Genomic DNA, 23,591 nt, shown 5'->3' with positions numbered 1-23,591 from the left:
GGCTGATGGAGACGCTTGAGTGGTGGGCACTCTTTGCAAGAGTGTCCGCCTCTTCATTGTCCGGGATCCCCCCGTGTTCCAATGCAGTCAATGCAGGGATAGTGAGCATCCTGCGTCCTGAAGGGCCGTCAATCTTGAAGAGAGCAGCGCAACCCCCAAGACTAGCCCTGTCAGGGCTCTGCCGGCAGAGCAGCGCCGCCTTGGAGTCGCAGAAGATGGCTACCGGGGTCGCTGGTAGCTCCTCTGCCAGTAGGTCCACAGCAAGGTGGAGTCCTGCTAGCTCTGCTGCGGTAGAGCTTGCATGTCCCGGGAGACGGCACAGTTTGCTATTTTGTAGGGCCGGTGCAACGCAGGCTGCTGTGGATGAGCCCGTCTCCGGTATCACTGATCTATCGACGAAGATGTGAAGGTGGTCCCCAAGTCTCTCTTGGAGAAGAGAGGCTGCCGTCTGCTGTAGGGCACATGTTGGGGAACGATTCTTCGAGACACTTGGCAGCTCCGTCGAGATAGGGACTGGTGGTCACTGTGGTGGGCGAGGCTGCACAGCGTTTGCAGGCGTGTCCCCTATGACTTCCTTATAGAGGCCACACAGCCGCCCCATGTGTGATGCTGGCCGGGAGCGTAGGCGGGTCAGGAGTGCTTGACCATCTGCGGCATGGTGTAGGCGATCAGTGTATCGTAGCCCCTGTTGCAGGAAGAGTAGTGACAGGGGCCAGGCACCTGCCTCAGCAAGAGCGGCGGCCACTTGTGAGGTTCGGGAAACGCCAAGACAGAGCCGTATTATTGACCAGTGCTGCAGCTCCAGTTTCCGCAGGCGGGGTGGGGGTAACGCCACAAGAGGGAGGGCATACAGTAGTCGTGAAGTGGCTGCAGCTTCAAAGAGCTTCAGGGCCCACCTGGTGGTACAGCGTTGTCCACGGGCAAGGAGCTGTGAGATCGCCTTGAGGACCCGAAGCGTCTGGGCGCACAGGGCCTTGGTAGCCGGCAGCCAGGTCAGCCGATGGTCAATGCGCAGCCCCAGGTAGGTGCCTGCCTTGCTCCTTTGGATCTGGACGCCCTGCAAGCGCAGCCGGGCAGCTGAGCGGTGGGCTGCTGCTCTGGGATGCAGCAGCAAGGCCTCGGTCTTCCTGGCCGAGATGGTAACGCCAATACTGCACAAGTAGGCAGCCGCAGTGTCCAGGGCTCTCTTTAGTTTTTGAGTTGGTGAGGCCCTCTACGCGCGTGCGCGAACTCACAGCGTCTTTCCTTCACCCCACTCCTCTCTCTATCTCATCTATCTATTCGTCCTTTCCTGTCCCACACTCGCATGGTGGGCCTCACCAACTCAAAAGCGTTCATACAGGCTAGTCGCATTCAAAAAAGACAAAAGTGCCTTGACTCAGCTTTCCGGTTTAGCAGTCGGGGACCTTCTCCTGTTAGCAAACGCCAGGGAACTTCCAGGTATTCTCTGCTCCTTCTATGAGGAAAAGGTTTTCGATATAATTAGCCACAGGCACCTTTTTCGGGTTTTGGATGAGGCTGGCTTTACCATGGCTTTTCGGTGAATGGTCCAAGCTTTGTATTCTCGACCGACTTCTGCGGTTCTCATACAGGATTGCGTCTCGGAGGGTTTCACTGCGGGGTGTGGTGTATGGCAGGGGGATCCTCTCTCGCCTGCCCTCTACATACTCGCTTTTGAACCGCTTCTGCAGAGGTTGTCCTGCGCCAATAGTGTTGGCAGGTTCCTACTCCTACCAGGTTCCCCTACGGTTGTACTCTTTGCGTATGCAGACGACATGTCTATTGTCGTCCTGGACGAGGCATCATCTTGCACCGTCTTGGATGTCATGGACAGTTACTGCAGGGCGAGTGTTGCAAAGTTGAATAGGTTGAAAAGCGCAGCCATGTACTTGAACTACACTCTGTCCAATCCGCAGCCCGTTCATGGTCTACCCGGGAAAATACCGTTGAGTATTCTAGGTTTCCTATTCAATCCAGACCGTCTGTCTCCTGAAAACTGGCGGCAAGCTAAGGAGAAGCTTGAAGCCAGGATTCAGGAATTCGGCTCCTCGTCATGTCCATTGATAGCTCGAGTGACAATTCTTCCCTCACTTTTGTTTTCTTTTCTCACGTACGTGGCGTGTGTGTCTCCTGTCCCAACTCGAACCAATCTTAACTTGGAGAGGGTTCTCTTTCGTTTCCTCTGGACAAGGACAACCGGTTGTGTTGCTCGGCAGGTGCTTAAGTTGCTCAAGGAAAAGGGAGGACTCGGAATTCCCGACCTGGGCATTGTGGCTACTGCACTACACGTCACGTGGATCCAGGTTGTTCTTAACTCGGATATGCTCCTGACTCCAAGATTTACTTCTTTTTCTACTTAGTACCCGACTCCATTTGTTTTTGCAAAACACACTTTTCCACTGCGTGCCTCGCTAAGGTTCCCCGTCCACCATTTATGCGGAGGCTGCCAACTCTCTGGTACGCCTCTGCAAGGTTCACACCGGCATCGACGTATTTTCAACTCCAATCCAAGAACAAGTCGACACCCTCACCTCGGTATCCGCCCGCATTGCCAAATGTACGATCTGTCCTTTCACAGGCCAAGCTGGAAGCTCACTAAGGCCAGTTTCCTCGACGCTAGGCGAGCTACGTTCATGTACCGCTTGGCGCGACAGGGCCTGCCGATGAGTTACAGGCCCTTCACAACCATCCAGGTTCATGGAGTGTGCCATTTTTGTGGCGGTCGCGAGGACTCGGTTCATATCTTTACAGCACTGTTCGCTTGCCGCGGCTCTTCTCCAACGGATTCCTAGTCTACTTAGCTTTCCAGCTGTTCCATATCAGACGGTTCGCTTTTTGCACCCTTTGCCGAAGCACTATCTCCTATCTCGAACCCCTATCTCCCATCCCCAGTGTAGAGTAGCAAACCGGAGACTGATATCTGGCTAACCTCCCTGCCTTTCCTCTTCATCTCTCTCTCTCTCTCTCTCTCTTGCCGAAGCAGGCGAACAACCACTTCGTGCTTCTTGTTGTCGAGTGCTCATACCAAGTTTGGTCGGCACGCTGTGATGCGAGTTTCGGGGGGCGGACACTGGGCCTCCACGAAGTGCTTGCGAAAGCACGGAAGGAGGTCTGGTTCGATCTCACTCGGGAGCGGCACCACCTGAGTCAAAAGAAGTTTCTCGAAGTGTGGACTCGCGCTGCAGTGATTTTTGATGAGTCAAGTGGAAAGCTGTCCTTTAAGTAATGATGCATGCTCCTAAAGCCGCTCGACTTGGCTGTGTGTGTCAGTCGATCCACGGGGTAGTGTTTGGCTCAGTGGAACCCAGAGCCGGAACCAGTCGTGGCGCACCCTCGTGTGGTCGCGCTGCTCCGCGGATGGCTTTGGTGGCCTCCATGGTTGTATGCCTTGACCTCTTTTGTGTTAAGGAAATCCGAAAGTCTGTCAGGCTCGTGTCCTGTAAGACCGACATGGCTGTTTTGTGTTGAGTGCAGTAGCGCAGTAGTGCAGTTGGGCTGTACCCCAGCAGCCCCCTTGTCCGGGAAGGACCGTTGGCCGGAAACAAAGACCCCCCCCCCCCATTCAGCCCGGGTATAGGGGGAGTGCCGGGGTAAATGTGCCGAATGATGCTGGATTGATGAGTACATATAAGCTCTGGGACGCGGCAGCTCCGGGTGCTAAGTCTTTTTCCTATCTGTGTGTGTGTTCTTGATGTGAATATCGGGCAGCTTTGTCTGCGGGATCATTTCCACTGATTCTGCAATATCCAGGTAGCCACTGCAGAATAATTTCCTGGTCTCTTTCTTTGACGTCGTGGTGAAGTTTGACAATTTCGTGCCTTAGCTGTTCGCGAGCTCCGCGTAGGAGAACTGACTGCATAGAGTACGAAGCCAGTCTCGAGTCGGAAAACACGGCCTACGTACCAGAGCTCTCCGTGTCAATAAATTGAAGCGCTGCACAAAGAAGGGAATTCTGCAGCCGTAGACGCCGCGCCATGTGACGTGTTGAATCGCAGTGTTACTCCTCTTGACGGTATAAACAGAGCACCACCAGAACTGGTCGATCAAGTCGAACCGTCAGTATAGATCTATATGTGGCTACTGTATTTCTCGTACAAGAGCAAGCGCGGTTGTTTTAGTGCAGAGGGTGGTAGATGGGACTTTTCGGAAGTCCTGGAATTCTGAGGTGTACTTCAAGACGGCACAAACACCATGGAGGTGATACCGGCCTGGCCGCAGGTGCTTACCTCGATCTAAGAGAGGCACGATATGCACTGACGCTTGTACTAAATGACGTGCGGGCTCTTTCCACGGTGAGTGCGGCGAGGTGGTGGCAAGGGGTCCGGGCAATGTGCCTGACGTGTGCACGCATTTTATCGACGGCGATGTGCGTTGTAATTGAATAATGTTGAGCAATGCAATAGCTTCAGCCATTGACCCACTGCGTGGTGCTCCAAGGCATATCCTAAGAGCTTGGACATGAATGCTCTGATTTGTACGCGGATTAGTTTTACAGATGTTGGATATAACAGGTAACCTGTACTGGAGGAATCCAACAAACAACACCCTGTACAGCTGGTACATGGAATCTGTAGACACACCCAGTTCTTTCCTGCAGAGAAGTTGAACAGATGACAAATAGCAATCAGTCACTTTTTCAAGTGGTTCACTTGAGAAGTCCAGGACAGGTCCTTGTCAACCACAACCCTCAAAAAGTTGTGACTTCAGCTGGACCATATCATTGTCCGTTGATTGATATACCATATGCAGAGTGTGGCTTCCAGGTAAATGCCACGACTGCGCACTCTTCCCACGTCACCCCAGACCTTGTTTACGAAGGTAGCATGATGTTGATGAGGCCGCCTTCTGCAGCCTAGCGCGAAGCTGAAGCCACGTCAGCCCCAACATCAAGATACAGATGTCGTCGGCGTAGATAGAGAGTCTAACAGTGCTTGGTAGGTTCTCGATTAGTCCAGTAAGGGCCAAATTAATAAGGGTTGGGCTTAGTGCTCCGCCCTGAGGGACTACCACTGTAACAACTGGGGTGTTACAGTGCTACTGTAACAACTGGGGTGTCGGGCCATCCCCGGTGAGTACGTAGAATTATCTCATCTGTAGGTAGATACGAATCCAGAGATATATCTTGCCACCAAGTAGAAAATATATCACTTGACAACGTCGACGGCAGCAGAACTCGCAGTGCTTCGAGTAGCACTACAATTTATCAATGACGAACCAACACACAAATGGCTGATCTTTTGCGACTTGAAGACGGCACTAAAGTGTTTATTCTCAGCCTTACGGCACGGTCCGCATGAACAGTTGGTATTTGAAATGACAGAGGCCGTACACCACCTGACTGAGAAAGGACATGAGATAATTTTCAGTGGTTACGAAGTCACTGTAGTGTCATCGGCAATGAAAGTGCCGATCAAGCTGCTAGTTAATCTCAGATAGAAGACAACCGCCTATCGATCCCGTTGTCTATAGGACAGATTCTGCAAGGATGCTCCACCTACAGTCTCACGCCAATGCACCACACCAGAGTGTAATGAACCGCATATTATACATACCCGTTTATGCACCCTGGACCCAACCTTAAGCCTCCGACTTCCACCAAGACTTCTCCGAAAAGACGCGACCCTATTGTGTAGGCTGCAATTGGGCGTCGCGTTTACCAATGCCCACGCATTCCGAATAGGGATGGCCGACATCCCAGCATGTGGCCATCGTGGCGACGCGGAAACACTTCGGCATTTTCTTCTCCAGTGCCCGCAGCACAGTGTGCAGGGACAATCGCCTTCTGCCGTGCTCAACCAGTTAGACGACCAGCCTCTCTCGAAAGAAGGCATTCTACAACATCGACACGACTTAACATCGCGTCAGAAGGCCATGCAAGCGCTACTGCGTTTCTTGAGATCCACCGGCCTGTGCGAAAGCCGGTGATTGGAACGCCTTTTCTGTTACCTGTTCTTTTTTCAGTCTTTGGTTTGTTTTTCTTCTTTTTCTTCTAGTTCCTTTTTTTTCTTCTCGCTTTTTGTCCTCTTTACAACCCTTGTATTTTCCACCCCAGTGCAAGGTAGCAAAGCGGAAATTCGCCTCTGGTTAACCTTCCTACCTTTACTTTCTCTCTTTTGCCACCAAGTCCCATTACTTCTAACGCTTTAAGGATGGCTTCGTGGAGTCATCATCGTTACCACCTTTAACGCCTAGAAACAAGGCAGCAGACAAGCGTTTACAGGCCTCCTCGAATTCGACGTACGTTACCAAGGGCCCTATAACGTAAAACTATTCCAATATGTTTTTATTCCAATCTCCTGACGTCACATTTGCGTAACATCCATCGCAAGCATCAGGCGGTGACCCGCAGCGTTGCCTCAATAGCCCAATCAAACGCGCTCTTAGTTTATAGGAGGTCACTTTGCCTTCAAAACGAATAACATTGCCTACATTGAGTGGTTTTCCGTTTGTGATTGGCTGCCAGGAGGCAGCGAGCACGATCAAGTAGAGAGGGTTTCGAATGGGCTGAGCCAGCACACTGAAAATCGATAACCGGACGAAGAGGGTGGTGCTGGCGTCTGCGATTGGTCCGCTTTCCCTTATAGCGTCCTCGATCACCCGCACCGGTGCGCACCGGGGCGCCTTGGTGCGCACTTTCATCCTCGATCAACCGCACCGGCGCGCACCGGCCATCCTCGATCACCGGAAGCGCACCCTGTTGGAGCGGTTTTCCATTGCCCCGTCTCGCACCGAGAAAATCGGCGGTGCGCCGGGGTGCAATCCCAACAAGCACTGCGGGACGCGCGCGCGCACTGCCGACTGCACAACCGTAGATGCTCTGGCCCGATAGCTGCGGTTGCAATGGAGTTGACGGAGTTGGCCAGTGGAGATGTCGGCAATGAGAAAGGAAGCGCTGCAAATTGCCGCAATCGATGAGTTTTTTTTCAAGTTCGTCTGACAGCGAAGACGGCATGCTTATCGACCTCTTCCAAAAACAATGTGGTGAAGAGAGGCCGAAAGTGGACAGGTTCGTTGAAAGGGTCGTCAGGAATGGCTCGTCAGGATTAATTATAAGATCCATTGGTGTTTGCTTGCAACCAGGTATGTCGGAGCACGCAGTTTGACAAGGTTCGAGCGCTTGCCGCAGATGCTCAGCACCTGCAAACAACAAAATGTGCGTGCGCGCGTGTTCGCGCACGTCTTGCGCGCCAGGGGCAAAGTAGCGCTGCATGCAAGCACCCTGCAATCGGTGCAGTTTTGTCCTCGATGTTGACCCTCCGCAGTGCGCCACCACAGCGGTGCAAGGCGCACCATTCTGGTTTCGGGGCAACCCCGGGGCAAGGTGATCGAGGACGCTATTACTTAGCTGCGGCGGCACTGCGGTGGCGCTGCGGTGGCTGGTCGAAAATCGCAGCGGCGTGCCACGGAAGGTTAATAATGCCGCTAAAATGGATCCTCAGGAAAGAAGAGTTAGCAGAAAGAGGTCGTAAACGTGCCGAAAGTGTTCGAAAACGTTACACGGCCACGCAGAAAGTCTTATTATACGCAAATAAACCAATGCTCTCCGGCAGGTGCGAGCAGTGCATGAGAGATCGACAGCAGCCATCTTTTATTACTTTCGGAACGGGGCAACCTGCGGCTATTCAGAAAAAAATTCAGTTTTGTTCGGCATATTAATGCATCTTTAACGCACACACGTCACTTTGACGCTGTGAGTTTTCCCAGTTTCGTGACGTCGCGTGACATGCAGGTGAAGTGGGTGCAGTTCGAAAACTTTTGACCAATAGCTCAGGGCTAATGGCGAAAAGGCGTCGAATGAGAAATAAGTTTGTCTTTTTCGGTCCAATCATGCATAATCAGTGTGTACACGTCATACCATATGGGGAGCTATCACGGTTTTTGTGACGTCGCGTGACAGACAGGCGAAGTGGGGGTGATCCAAAAAAGTTTTTGACCAATCGCGGAGGGCTGATTGCAGAACTGGAATAGAAAAGTTACGCTTGCGCGTAACCAGCATTCACGAAGTGAAACGTCACTAGAACTTTTTACTAAGCCTTGGGTCTGAACCGGTCTGCAACGAGGAAACGCCATCCTGCAGGAAAGTCTCACTTAACAGGGTTTTAGTCCTGACGCTGGCTCAGCGCAATGCTGTTTATGTTCAGTAACTGTTTACAATTGCTAGTAATTAGCTAGAAAATGTAATTGAAACCAGTTATCAGTTCAACATTCGGAAGAAAGATAACTTATCTTTTTTTTCTGAAAGATTTAGTTAGAATTGCACATCAGCCGTGGGAAAAGAGAAAAATTAAGGGCATATGAGAAAAGAAAGACCGAAAAACTGATTTGCAATAAGCGATACAACAAGCTACGTATATTTCAAGGGAATTAGCAGGCTCGCAAGGTTAACAACGTTTCGGCATGATATCTTGCTGGCCCTGCTACAGCTGAAACACCACCTGTACTTCCGACCAGAGCAGTGCCTCCTCTGGCCGCTACTGGTGCCACGCCTGGGATGTCCAGGAATTCCGGTAGCCTGACACTGAGTGCAAAGTACGTCCAAAGTGAAACAGGAACGGTGCTTTATTGTTTCGTCTACTGGGCATTGTTATGTGTCTCATCTCTTTCGTGAATGCTTGCTCCGCTCGTCCTCTTTTTGCTTTCATAGACGGCCGTGTACTCTTCTACCGTTGGACATCGTTACATTGTGTGTTTGATGCGTGCCTGTTATTCGGCGACCTGTGCTCAAGTGGGAAGTTCGAAGGGGCGTGGCCGAAAGTGCTTAGCAGACTATTTTTGTAAGCAGTCAAAAAACCTACTAGTATAAGAACGCAATGGGACCCAAAAACTGCCTCTGGCTACAGGATCTAAATTTTAATGCGAACCATGTAAACATTTACGTAAAAAATAAAACTCAATTCAACTCGATTGAATGGAACAAGCACTCGTTTTACAACAAAAAACTTTCTTGGCAAGTTCAACCTAGTTTTCTGTAACAACTACCTGGCCGACTATTTCGTCGTTTTTGTGGGCTCATCCCGCAGATAGACAGTCTAAGAAATGTGGTCCGTTCCCGTGGGTATGCGCCGCTCTTCAATGAACATCTTCGATGCCAGCTTGGATCACTGGGTAATGCAGCCCGTTGCCGTGGGTATGAGTCACCACGTATGTGCCGCTTGTCAGTGAACCTCTTTGACACTAACACGGGAGAGAGGAGAGGGAAAGCAAGAAGAATGGCAGGGAGGTCAACCAGACAAGCGTCCGTTTTGCTACCCTACACCGGGGGAAGAGAAAGGGGGACTAGAAAGAGGAAAGCGGGAGAGAGTGAACACTGCGCGCACACGCAGCAAAGCGCCTTGAAATCAGTCAAGTCCAAGCAAGTTCCCCGCCGATACATTGGGCTGTCGTCATTCTGCTGTCTGAAGCTAACCTTGGTGCTTCCCCGTAGCTGGTGATGCGTGTTGAAGTCACCTGGGAAGGCAAGGGACCAGCGGTCGTTAGCAGAGCGTTCGAGTAAGTGGCAGTATATTGTTAAAGTAAACCGTGTCCATTTTGACTTCAGTGCGAATAAAATGCTGCGGGTGAGCCATGATGCTTACTCAAGACTTGCAAGCACTGAACTGAGAGCTTCTCGGACACCAACGTGGGCATGCACCCCAGTGTATGTGCCCTTGGGGCCACTGGGTATGTGCCACTGGGAACGCGCCGCTCTTCAACGAATCTCTTTGACGTCAACTTGGGTCACTGGGTGTCACAACAACAAGACCACGCGATGCACTGCAGATCAATTCGCAACACGTCGCAAAATTATAAAGTGTGACCCAAGAGCAGGATATGCCCACAAACACTGGATAATATATATGTTTTAAGTGGCAGGTGCAATCTCGGTCTTTCGATGTGGACGTAGTGTAGATAACAAGAAAAATCCTATGCGGTCTGCCGCAGCTACCTTCACTCCGTTCATGTCAACCAACAGAAATTAAAGCATGGCCCCTGATATACAAAGTTTATCTTTGTTACCGCGTCCTCTTCAATGCCAACCCGCCGCGGTGGCTTAGCGGCTATGGTGCTGCGCTGCTAAACACGAGGTCGCGGCATCAAGACCCGGCCACGGTGGCCGCATTTGGATGGGGGCGAAATGCAAGAAGGCCCCTGTCCGGTGCATTGGGGACATGTCACAGATCCCATGGTGGTCAAAATTAATCCGCCGTCCCCCACTACGGCGTGCTTCATAATCAAATAGTGGTTTCGGCACGTAAAACCCCAGGATTCATTCACTCATTCTCTTCAGTGCCTAAAGCGCTGGCGGTATGGACATTCCATAAAAAAGTTATAGATCTGCTCCGCGGTGCCCAACTTGTGGCGATGATTATAACTCTAGCAACTGTGCGATTCAGAAGGAGGAGTGCTGTTTCCGTAGTGAAGCCTGCAAATTATCCTAATATCCTGCAAAGGAGCGCGAACTACAAATTCTCAAAATCATTGAACGCAGACGCTGCTCACGTAGGGAAGCTATGAAAAACCTGCAGACAAAAACTCATGAATACGCTAGCGACAGCCCGTCATCCCGCATCAATAGACGCGTCACTTTCTCTGTCCATTGTTGAGGTGGTGGAAAGAACCACGTAAAAGGCTATCGACCTTCTTTATTCAAACCTTATTGAGTCCCTGGTGGAAGTAATTTTGAATCGGATGGCGCAGATTTTTTACCCCAACCGACACCAATTACTGCTAGTATTCCATGCAAAAATTCATGTCGCCCGCACTCAGCAAATGAAAATGGAGCGCCCGTTCTCACGCCCTAAGAAGTCCCAATTGCAGGGCCATCCGTTGAACATGACCAGATACAGGCGCAAAAGCTCAATAACGACACGCAAGTGAAAACTTTCCACAGCTCATGAACAAGAAGGCAGTGCGCAGGTTTCTTGGTTTGTGTGCCTACAACAGGCGCTTTGTCAAGAACGTCTCTCCTATCGCCGCGCCCTTGACTCTTCTCACGAAATACGACGTCGAATTTAAATGGGCAACAACGCAAGTCGAGGCATTTGAGGAATTAAAACGACGCCTGCAATCACCACTAGTACTCCCCCGCTTGAACGAAGGGGCTCATACCGATCCACACCGATGCAAGCAGCGTAGGCCTTGGCGCTGTCCTAGTCCAGAGGAAACACGGACTTGAGAAGGTCATATCTTAAGCCAGCCAGTTGCTGCCGAAAGAGGAATCCTATTATTCAACGACGGAAAGGAATCCAGTCATTCCAGTCGTTGTGGTGTGAACCTCTCATCTTGTCCTTTGTGTTTTTGACTGGTTTCTCGTTCAAGTATGTACCAACTGGCCCAGATTTCAACCCTTCTGAAAGGAATGCCTTGCCATAATTTGAGCTACCACGAAATTTTGCCCTTACCTATATGGCAGGCCGTTCAAAGTCATAAGCGACCATCATGGACTGTGTTGGATAGACAATTTAAAGGACCCTTCAGGACGCCTAGCATAGCGGAGCGTCCGACGCCAAGAATTCAACATCACCATTATATACAAGTTCGGATGAAAACTCTGATGCCGACTGCCTCTCTCGCGCTCCTATTGACCCACCCCCGCAAGACGACCAGGAGAACAACTCTTTCTATAGGGACAATAAGTGCCGACGACTTCGCCAAACAGCAGTGAGCAGACCAGGAGCTAAGAAGCCTTGCCGAGTTCTTGGACGGAACGACCGACTTTGTCCCAAGGGTACTTAAACGACGACAATACCAAGAGTATTGTCTTCCTTTTCATTGCAAAACGACGTCCTCTTAAAGAAAAACTTCTCGCCAGTCCGTGCCAACTACCCTCTGGTTATGCCTTCAGTATTGCGGCCAGTGGACGCACACGCCCTTCATGATCACCCAATTGCAGGGCATCTTGGATTATCCCGTGCTAAGCGAGGATTCAAGAGAAGTATTATTGGCCACGGTTAAACGCCGACGACATCCATTACGTCAAGACGTGCCGAGGCTGCCAGCGACGCAAGAAACAACGGACAAGGCCAGCGGGATTGCTACAGCAGATCGAGCCGCCTTGCCGGCCTTTTCAGTAGAACGGGATGGACTTGCTGGGGCCCTTTCCGACGTCAACATTCGGAAACAAGTGGATCATCGCGGCCGCGGACTACTTGACCGATACGCCGAAACGAAAACCCTGCCCAAAGGTAGTGCGGCGGACGTAGCAAAATTCTTTGTCGAGAACACCCTGCATGCTGCGACATGGAGTGCCAGAAGTACTCATTACCGACCGAGGAATAGCTTTTACAGCTGAGATTGCTCAAGCCAACCTGCACTATAGCCAGACAAGTCGCTGGAAGAAAACTGCTTACCACCCGCACACTAATGGTCCAACATAACGTCTGAATAAGACGCTCACCAACATGTTGGCGATGTATGTCGACGTCGAACACAAGATGTGAGATGTCGTCCTTCCGCACGTAACCTTCGCTTACAACACGGCAGTGCAAGAAACAACGCAGATCGCACCGTTCGAGCTGGTTTACTGAAGAAACCTGACGACTCTCGACGCCATGCTGCCGCACGTCACCGACGAAGATAATCTCGACGTCTCCGCCTAACTGAAGGGTGCTGAAGGAGCATAACTTGCCGGCCTACGCATCAAGATGGACAGCCGACAATTTTCGACGACTCTAGGTGGGATACCAGGCCGCCGCCCGCGTTTGGTTTGGACTCCGATTCGCCGAGAAACTTTTGCGATGCTATTTCGGACCCTACAAGATCATCCGGCGTATTGGAACTGAACTATGAGGCCGTGCGAGACGGCGTTACGCAATCAAAGCGGCGCCGCTGGCGACCTGAAATAGATGCATCTTCTGCGCCTTAAGCCTTAAGCCTATAAGCCTTAAGCCTATAAGCCTTAAGCCTTAAGCCTTAATCCTTAAGCCTTAAGCGTTAAGCCTATAGCGATAACAAACTCTGGGACTTTAATTCTTTGTTGTTTCGTTATTTTTCTTTACTAATTGTAATAATAATAATATTTGGGGTTTTACGTGCCAAAACCACTTTCTGATTATGAGGCACGCCGTAGTGGAGGACTCCGGAAATTTTGACCACCTGGGGTTCTTTAACGTGCACCTAAATCTAAGCACATGTGTGTTTTCGCATTTCGCCCCCATCGAAATGCGGCCGCCGTAGCCGGGATTCGATCCCGCGACCTCGTGCTCCTTTACTAATTCTGATTTTGTTGTCTTGCTCTCGTATTATGCTCGTAGCATGGGGACGATGTTCTTTAAGAAGGGGGCATTGACACGTGTGCTTGTTTATCCTTTAACCGGCGGCTAAGGCAGGTGGTGCAACCCGAAAGTCCCGCGGACGCTCGCCGATTCCGGTGCCTCCTAGGCCTCGACCTGAAGAAGGCCTTCGACAATGTCACCCATGCAGCGGTGCTTGAGGGCCTGACCCAACTGGGGGCCGGAAACCGGGCATACTAATACGTCCGAAACTTTCCCGCTGACCGGAAGTGCCGGATCAAAGTCGGCGAACATATAAACTGACATTATAGAGCTGGGGAGCCGAGACACGCCGCAAGGATCAGTCATCTCCCCTTTTCTCTTTAACGCGGTGATGCGCGGGCTCCCGGACTTGCTGTGCTCTATCCCCGGGCTTCACCACAGCCTCTACGCTGACGACGTGACGTTGTGGGCGGCGGCGGATGATCCACAAACTCTTCAAGAGATCATGCAACGCGGCGTCGACGTCGTACAAGCTTATGCGGAGTCAAGGGGCCTGACGTGCTCACCGGAAAATCCGAATACCTCCTGATCAAGCCCGGCAGAAATAGCTGTCCCGGGGAAATACCGCGGGGGAGGCGCTTCCTTGAACTTAGGGTCGGAGGACTTACCATCCCGGAGCGCCCCAGTATCAAGATATTGGGGCTAGATTTTCAGAACACGCTGCGCTGCGGGCTCATGTTAAAGAAACTCCAGAGGGCGACCAACAACACGCTACAACTCGTTCGCCGGGTGGCTAATCGGCGCCACGGCATGGGCGAGGGTGAGCTGCTTCGACTTGTGCAGGCATACATAACCAGCAGAACCATGTACTCCACATCATATGTCAAACTCGCAGCCACAGACTTAGCTAAATTAAACACAATGATCAGAAGAACCGCAAAGGCAGCCCTGGGCCTTCCGGACCACGCGGCTGCCGTAAGGCTAGAGGCCTTAGACATGCACAACACGATCGAGGAGCTCTTAGACGCTCACCACACAGCGCAAGTCCGTCGTCTCTCGCCAACCCCGGCTGGCCGCACAGTCCTCCGGAATTTCAATCTCGAGGCCATCCCCGAGGTTAAGAATACATGACGATTCCGCGAAAGATCAGGGGGCGTATTTATGCCCCGCCTCTACCCTGCAACATGGACTCCGAGTTCCATCAGGGCCGCCGGCAGGCCCGTAGTGAAGCCATTTGACGACGCTACGGCTCGCGAGATGGAGTGGTTTACGCAGACGCAGCGAGACACCCTCGCGGCGAACTCATGACCGCGGTGCTAGCGGATCACAACGGATGATCACAACGGATAATAATCTTTCGTGTCCAAATTTTGGGATTGCCACATTTGTTCGATATCAGTATCACTCAGCCTTAGACCTATCTTTTTCGAGCTCTTCTTTTTCTATTTCACCCTTGTCTGTCTTGGAGTGGGCTACTAACAGTTACTACCTCCGTAGAGAAGGATTGCCCGATAATTAGACTCTTGTGTGCGGGCATTTGTGAACTACAATAAATCTAAGAATGATTTACAATAGGCTCTGGCTTCTGATACCGATGAGCGTGATAATATAAAAGCGAGGAGACTGTGCATTATTAAAAGGTTCTTTGAAAAAGCACTATCTTCTGGCAAAACTGGCGAGAGTGGTTCCTTCAGTCTATGGTGCAATTCAAATTGCGCGCTTGGTCCTTGACGATGGAAGGCAGCTTGGAAGCAGCTTCTACATAACCAATCCCCCCCCCAAAAAAAAAAAAATTGGCCGGATTATTCATTTAACTCTGTGTTTTCAAGCGCTTAGTCGCTAAAGATAAAGCATGATATTAAGCACTACAATTGTCTCCCTAGACGTGATACACACAAGCCCTATTAAGGTATATGCGATCTCAGAAAACGTAGTCTACCATCACCACTGATATAGACCCTTTTCGTGGAACAATTAGCTCTAAAGGAACGAGATGGCGCTTTCGGCGGTGCGCCGTACGCTGCCTCAGCGAAAGCACACGAATACGAAACCATTACTGCTTCTGCCCTGCTACATTGCAATCAGCTGTCGGAAGTGCGACTGGGTGTTCGCTAACGTACTGTGCTACTTTCATGTTGCAAAATATGGAGAGGTCAAGGGAAGGCGTTTGCACTATAATTAGCTGCAATAATAGTGACTGGCAAATCAAGGAATGGAATGAGTCTGTGAAGGCAAGTTCACGGACCGCTGCTACACAAGAACAGCCCGTGTTGCCGACCTTTCGCGATACACGGCTTTCCTCGAGGATGAGAATTTCCCTCATCCGCCAGCGTCTTTTCGCTAACCTCCAAAGAAAGTACTTCCACCCCGGAATGTCGAGAACAATGAGTACCACTCGTTACACAGTGACAAAGGGACAGTGGCCTAGCCAGTAGCACGGGGGTAGAGGGGGGCGCTGACCGGGCTTCAACACGCCCCTCCCCCGAAATTTTTCTGGCTAGCGCCCTGCTCCCTTTTATGCCTGGCACATCGCCTATGAACAAAGGTGCATATCCTTCAAACATCCGCCCCAGATACCCCAGACATGTACATGATGGCACTCGCCTTCAGGTAGACCAAGGGCCGACTCAAGGCACGGCGGCAGCGCCAGGACCATGGCCTCAAATCCGTTTCTGTTCTTCGTCCAGGTTTTTGCTTGGTTGTTGCTGATACCAGGACCGACAACGGAGCATGCCACACCACTGATCCACTTCCCGGCTCTCGACGGCGACTGGATGACTCGTCCGATCATTCTGATGCCTGTTATCGAGAGACAAACCAGCGTTCCCAGCGGCATCAATTTTTCAACTTTGGAACTGCAAGCCCGATTGTCAACGACAGCAACCAGTATAAAAGATGGCTTCCAAGTGTCTTTCGGCAGTGGGCACGGTGGCGGCGCCAGGATCATGGCCACAAATCCGTTTCTGTTCTTCGTCCAGGTGAGCAGACAATATGGAAAGTGTTACCGCAGTAATGATGTTTACCTGCTCGTGTTGCCGTGCCCACGGCCTCTTTTTGAAATGTTTTGTGACCTGCGGCTTTTACTGCTGCTCGGAGGAGATGTTGAATCGGGTCCGGGGGACACGTCGCTAGAAGCCCAATTGAAAGCAATCGCAGCTGACATACAAGAAATTAAAAAGGGCAAAACAGTAACCAACCAAAAACTATCCGCGATACATAAAAAAACTTGAGAGGATTGGTGTACTTGAAAAACAAGTCTCAGAGTGCGTAAGGAAGGTGACCGCACTTGAGTAACGCGTAAACACTATGACCAAGAAACTTGATTATCTTGAAAATAGGAGTCGTCGGTGCAATCTGATTGTTTACGGCTTGAGTGAACCTGAGGAAGAATCCTTTGAAACGCTTCAGGAGGCAGTCGTAGATGGAATTCTGAAAGACATTTTTGATGTTGACATTGCGGGAATAGATCGAATTCATCGACTTGATAGACCAAAACCAGATGACGCGACTTATATTAGACCGGTCATTTTTAAGTTGCATGACTACAGAGACAAAGCGAAAATCCTTCAAAATTGCAAGAACCTGAAAAATACCAGATACGCTATTGGTGAAGATTTTTCACGCAATGTTCGTGGCATAAGGAAAAAGCTTTGGAACAAAACTAAAGAAAATCGGGACCGGAAAGAGAAGGTAATGTTAGCTTACGATGAAGTTCGCATAGCTGGCCGCCTTTTTACATGGGACGCAGATAGCGATGATATGGTTGAGATAAAACCAAAAAACGATGAAAAATCCAGCTCAGACCGCAGAACAACGCGATGTTATCAAAAGTAACCCTTCTGAACTTAAACGCGCGAAGTCTTGTCAACAAAGTGGAACGTCTGGAAGCTTTATTGATAGCACTGAGTCCCGATGTGGTCACTATATCCCAAACGTGGCTTCACTCTAACGTCTCAGATAATGAAGTTGTTCCGCCAGGTTATGCTATTCTGCGCAAAGATAGAGCATCGAGAGGCGGGGGTGTGGCTGTTATCTTGGGGGATGATTTATCTTTCATGCCTATGCCTGATATACCGAACGTCGAAAGTATTTGGTGCAAACTAAACATAGGATACGTCCTGCACGTAGGCGCTGTCTATAGGCCACCAAACGCTAATCCAGAGTACCTGGTTTCCTTACTCGATTACATGCACCAGCACATATCAGGTGACAAACTCATTTTGGCTGGGGACTTTAATATTTCGGAATCAGACTGGAGCTCTCGAATCCCGAGATCACTTTATAGTAGTGTTCGGACATTATATTTGCATTTAACTTGAATCAACTTGTCCGCACACCTACTCGCATTCAAGGGTCGTCCAGCTCGATACTCGATTTGGTTTTCGTTAGTGATTATTTTTCGTCAACCGCAATAGACACTGAAATACTAGAGCGTTTGTCAGACCATAAGCTTGTGTTGTGCACTCTGCCTTTCCCTGTTCCTATGGCTGTCAAAAAAGATAGTTCGCCGATATTAGCATTTGGAAAGGCAAATGACGCAGCCATTATAACATATCTTGTTCATGAATACGCCAATTTTCTTGAACTGTGTATGGATGATTCGTCAACCATTAATCAGTTATGGGCATGTTTTCAGGTTAATGTCAGGCACTGCATTGACAATTTCATTCCCACTAACAAAATGCACAAAGAAAAAGAATCCATGGATAACACGCGATGCTATTCACCTCAAGCGTAAAATCAAAAGACTGAGAAAATCAAACAAAATACGCCCGGTTCCAAACTACCTTACTCGCCTTCACTCTCTAACTAGCCTATTAAAAAGTAAAATTAAGACTGCTAAACTGGCTTATTGTAATAGAACACTTAATGGTTTCATTAAAACAGCACCCAGCAAATTCTGGGGATACCTAAGTTGCCAACACACGAACAGCAAGACAATATCCACCGAAGGAATTGACGCTGACACCTTTAACACTCGCTTTCAGTGTTCACACATGACAACGGCTGCTCTGACCTTGCCCTCGAATTCGAATGTAAGACCACGCTGACAGGTACTCCATAAATATCCGAGGCGGGAGTGCTTATGATGTTGTTAAACATGGATGATAAGAAATGTGAAGGACCAGATGGAATCCCGAACAAATTTCTCAAGCGGTATGCCGAGCCTATAAGTAAATAGCTCTGCCTGATATATCAAAAATGAATCGATGAGTGTAGCCTTCCTGCTGAGTGGAAACTAGCGAAAATAATTCTGGTGCATAAATCTGGCAATGTTTTATCGGCAGCTAATTATCGACCATTATCACTGACATGTACATGCTGCAAATTGCTGGAGCACATCATTTTGAAATTTCTGACAAATTTTGTCGAAGTCAGTAACATACTCCACAGAAACCAACATGGATGTCGTAGTGGCTTGTAAACCGCTACGCAACTAGTAGAAATTATGCATGATTTTGCACAAAGCCTCGACAATCCGTCGCAAATCGATGCCCTTTTCCTGGATCTATCGAAGGCTTTTGACCGAGTCTCTCATACTAAACTCCACTTTAAAATTAAAACGATATTTGGCGATGCACCACTGGTACGATGGGTTTATAATTACCTCTCTGATCGTTATCAATTTGTGCAATACGACCATCATGCCTCCAAGTTAGTACCTGTTCTTTCAGGAGTACCTCAAGGTACAGTTTTAGCCCCGCTGTTGTTTCTACTTTTTAGTAACGACATATCAAATAAAACTGATGTAAAAATGCGACTATTCGCGGATTACTGCGTGCTATACCAAGAAATAAGACTCTAATGACCAGGAAAAACTTAACAATGCTCTAGGAAAAATTGCAGAGTGGTGTAATAAATGGCAGATGGTAATTAATTTCGAAAAAACGGTCTCTATGTCCATTACAAGGAAAAAGTGTATATTAGATTATGTATACTCTTCCAATAACATGAATATCAGTAGTGTGACCGGATATCGATACTTGAGTATAGTCATCACTTCTGACTTAAACTGGACTACGCATGTTCAAAGCAAAGCAATGAACAAGTTATTTTTCTTAAAACGGCCCTTCTTCATTCTACATGCGATACCAAACTTCTAGCTTACGTCACCTTTATCCATCCGGTCTTAGAATACGCTAACATAGCTTGGTTCCCCCCCCCCCCCCCCCCTCAGTAAGAACAACGTTAAAACACTCTAAATGTTTCAAAGGAAAGCCGTGCGCTTTATCTTCAACTGCTATGGACGCATGTATTCAGCCACAGATCTTTTACGCACGGCTGGGCTTCACACGTTTTCAAGCCGTGCTTAAATTACACTGTCTAAAGTTTTTGTGTTTACTGCTTAATAATGCATTAAAGATGTCTCCCACAGACTTTGTTCGTATAAACACTACAAGACTAACACGTCACAAGCATGCACTCACCCTTGAACAGTATTTCTGTCACAGTAATACTTTCCGATATTCTTTTTTTTTTCCACAAGTTGTCCGAGATTGGAATCGCTTGCATCCATCAGTCACGGCCCAGCGCACCATAGACAAACTTATTACCCTCGCCGAGAGCTCTGTGCTTACATTCCTCTCAGCATAACCTTGTTCATAATCTTATATTACAGTGTTCCTCTCAGTGTATTTATTGTATTCAAGTGCCATCATCAGTTTTTATTGTCATGTGTACTGCATGTTTTGCCTTTATTTTTGACTGTTAAAAAACATATATATATATATATATATATATAAATATATATATATATATATATATATATATATATATATATATATATATATATATTTATTTATTTATTAGCACTGGAACCTTTATTTGTATGTCTTGCCTTCTGTAAAAATCCCAAGGAGGGATTGACAGTATTCCGAAATAAGGTAATAGTTGATTTATGATCAACCAAGTATGGGAAACTTAACAGAGAATGATGGCACCTTAGCATCCCCCCTCCCCCAAATTAAAATTTAGCCCCCCCCCCCTCCCCGAAAAAAGAATCCTGGCGACGCGCTTTCAAAGACAGTCGCGCCGCTTACTTGCATAGTAAGTTTCTCGCACGTTATCTGCACATATCCAACCCAATTGACGCGAAAACTTAGGTCATAACCGGCATATTTATACGCAAAAGGCTTGCGATGTAACACCGCAGTTAACACAAATATGGTCACACATGATCAACCAAAAAGAAGATACCGCAAACGTTTAAGAACACATTGCTAAATCCACAGAAATAGTAAGAACAAGATATGTTCAACGAACATAGTTTCTAATCACCACGTATCTCATTGCTTAGGGCTAACGCGAAGTCACTATGCGGAAAAATGATAATGAAAACAAGGAACAAGGAACATGCGCACATAACAAGGCATCCACAAAGCTGGCTTGAGCAGGCTTCTGTGACGAAAAAAAGAACACCTTTAAAAGGGGCTGAAACATTTAAGACCTAAGCAAAACCTTCAAGAAACTCGATCTCAGCGTCATTCAAAAATATGGATGGCCTGCTGACGCAGTTGGCGGCCGTTCTTTTAATAAAAAAAAAAGCTTCTACGATTTCTCGCTCGGTCCTGTCCCTTGCTTTCCTCAGAAACTTAGTGTCGTGAAACTTTGGCTTGCAACCGCACAGCTTGCAATGTTCAGCCAGAAAGCCATCTGTCTTATTACGAACATTAAGATTATGCTCCCTGGCCCGCTCTTTGAAACATGTCCCCGTTTGGCATGTATACCGGCGGAATTTCATATATACCGAAGAATTTCATAAACAACATTTCCCATACAGTCTGTGAGGTTATTTCTGCGCTGAGTAGTGCATTGCGGCAACTTCACTTTGTTTGTCATGACACAAATTTTTCACAACTTACACGGCGCAGAAAACACAATCGGAACCTCATGCTTCGAAACAATCTTCTTGATGCTGTGCGACAGTTTATGAATATACGGAATCACCGTATATCGGTGCACCCATCTTTCTTGCTTACCATGCTTACTTTTTTAGATTAGGGTTCTTAATCTTTCGAAGCAAAGCTTCTCAAACCCCAGTAACTAAAACCGATGGGTATCCGGCTTCTTTCAGCCGCGTCACTTAGAGGCCGAAGCTTTCGCTCATTACGTGGAAACACGTCTTCGTTAGGACTGATTGAAGGCAATTCATTACAATTCATCTTTGACAAGTTTGGAATGGGCACTGTTAAGAGGCAGTAGCCCCTTCTTAGACCTCGGGCTATATTTCCAGCATTTATGGTCATCCCTAAATTGCAACAATGGGTCCAGGAACTGTAGTTGGCAATTCGTTGAAGTTTCTCAAGTGAAGACAAGCCCTGAACTGTCGGATGAGAACATCTTAATAGTTTCGTGAACAACAGCCTCCAGATCATCGTTTGAAACATTTCTTAAAATTGCGAGAAAATCATCTACATACCGTCATATTTTAGCAACGCGAGGATCCTGCACATGCGAGTGGATGCGCGTCCCGCCATAGGCCAAAAACACGTCACAAAGAATCAGAGCTACAGCCAAGCCTATACATATTCCTCGCTTTTGGAGGAATATGTTTTTGACGTGTTTTTGGCCTATGAAACCGCTTTACTCGTGGGTAGACAGCAACCGCAGTATGTCGCCGCAGACTGCGCTCACAAAAACACTGTCAAGGCGCAGCGTTAAACAAGATGGCTGTTATTGCCTGAAGATTCATAACAACCTTTTGTGCAATCATTCCGTCCCCTTGAATTCTGACGAACAGCAAATATGTTGTTGTGAAGCGTTCTTTATCACCTCGGAAGCCACCTTCAGCTGAATCACGTGTTTCGGGGACGACTCTCCTTTGTGGCTTTCTCTGCTGTCACGAGATCGCAGTGCAGAAGTGGAGCCCTTACACCGCGTACATGAATCTTCGTCATCTTACGAGCAAATAAAGCCGACTCTCGCATAGTAGATTAGCGCCTTCCGGATGAAGTATTCGAACGGCTTTCCGGCCGTTCAAATACTTCAGGCTATGCCGTGCATGCACCTTTGTCACCTCATTGTCCCCAGTTTCTTTACCTGGCTCTCCCTAATCCTTTACCCCAGTTGTGGAATATCAGACCAGAGACATGCTAGCAAACATTTCTTATCATTAAACTTTTGTATCTTGAGACAGCACTTACTGAATACAAGGTTTTCTATTGTAAAAAAATAACAGCATGAATGAAGATAATAGACATGCAGAGGTCGGGCAGATAAGATAATTAGTTTTCGGTAAGGATTTGTGATAGCCATGCTGTTGTTAGCACCTTCTCGTAAAGCGACAAAATTCGGCTCGCGATTGAGCGTGTTTTAATGCGAAAACATTATATGCCCCATTACGCGAAAATGCAGCGTTGTTGTCGGTGGCGGGGCCGAAAGGTGGTACCAAAAGTGGCCGACGGCGCGAAGAGTAAGAATACGTCAAAAAATGTTCGGATTGACGGCAAATTATTCAGGCAGGTCTCTGTAAACGAAGTAAATTAATGCCTTATAAAAGGACATCAGGTAAATTTCGGTCTCCGGGTGCGAGAGTAGCCCACTTCCCCGATGGCACGCTGGCTCCATGATTATGGTTCACAAAGTTATGCCTAGCGCGTACGTGATTGCACACGTCACGTCACTGCCTCCGTCACTATCTCCCGCGCGTCACTTGCTCTTCGGATTTCATCGTTTCTGTGTCTACTGCGATGCACTGCTAAGCGTCTACCTCAGCGAGAGTCGTGAGACGTGGTTGCTCACGGAAGCACACCCCAGAAGACCAAGCAAGGGAACACAAAAGAAGATATGGTCACAACAGACGTACCATTAGGTATAAAATAAAATTAAGCCTTCTGATGCAAAATGGCGCGAATATTTCCTGTGTGTGGCCAACGTATACGGAAACACACACCGATTCAGCAGAAAGAACTTTAATGCATGTCGAAAACATCAATCGAAAACATTTCACCTACGTAAAAACCGGAATATAGGTCGAACTTCTTTTCAAGAAACCATCGCGAAAAGTCGACCCTCGTCTTATATACCGGACATTGGCGGAAAAACTACGGAAGGCTTGCCACAATGGGCGGATGAAGTAAACAGCCGCCTTCGCCATCGCCATCAGCAGCAGCGCGGCGTGGCGACATTGTGGCACCGGCATTTTGCGTTTCCATTGTAGCAAACTTATATTGGTTAAAGGCTGCGTTTTCACATTTTGTTTCAAAATGAGCGGAAGCCCACGTCAATTCGCCGTCGCCTTCAAGAAAAAGGCGATAGAGTACGTGGAAGCCCACGGAAACCTGGCGGCAAAGCGCGAACTTGGAGTATCCGAAAAGAGCACTCGGTAGTGGCGGAGGCAACAGCAGAGTATTACAACTTGCAGCAACTCAAAGAGAGCGTCATTTCGTGGGTTGCGGA

This window comes from Dermacentor variabilis, chromosome 1 (genome assembly GCF_050947875.1).
Source record: "Dermacentor variabilis isolate Ectoservices chromosome 1, ASM5094787v1, whole genome shotgun sequence".
Lineage (NCBI taxonomy): Eukaryota > Metazoa > Arthropoda > Arachnida > Ixodida > Ixodidae > Dermacentor > Dermacentor variabilis.
The sequence above is the reverse complement of the archived record's forward strand: the minus strand, read 5'-3'. Positions refer to the sequence as shown.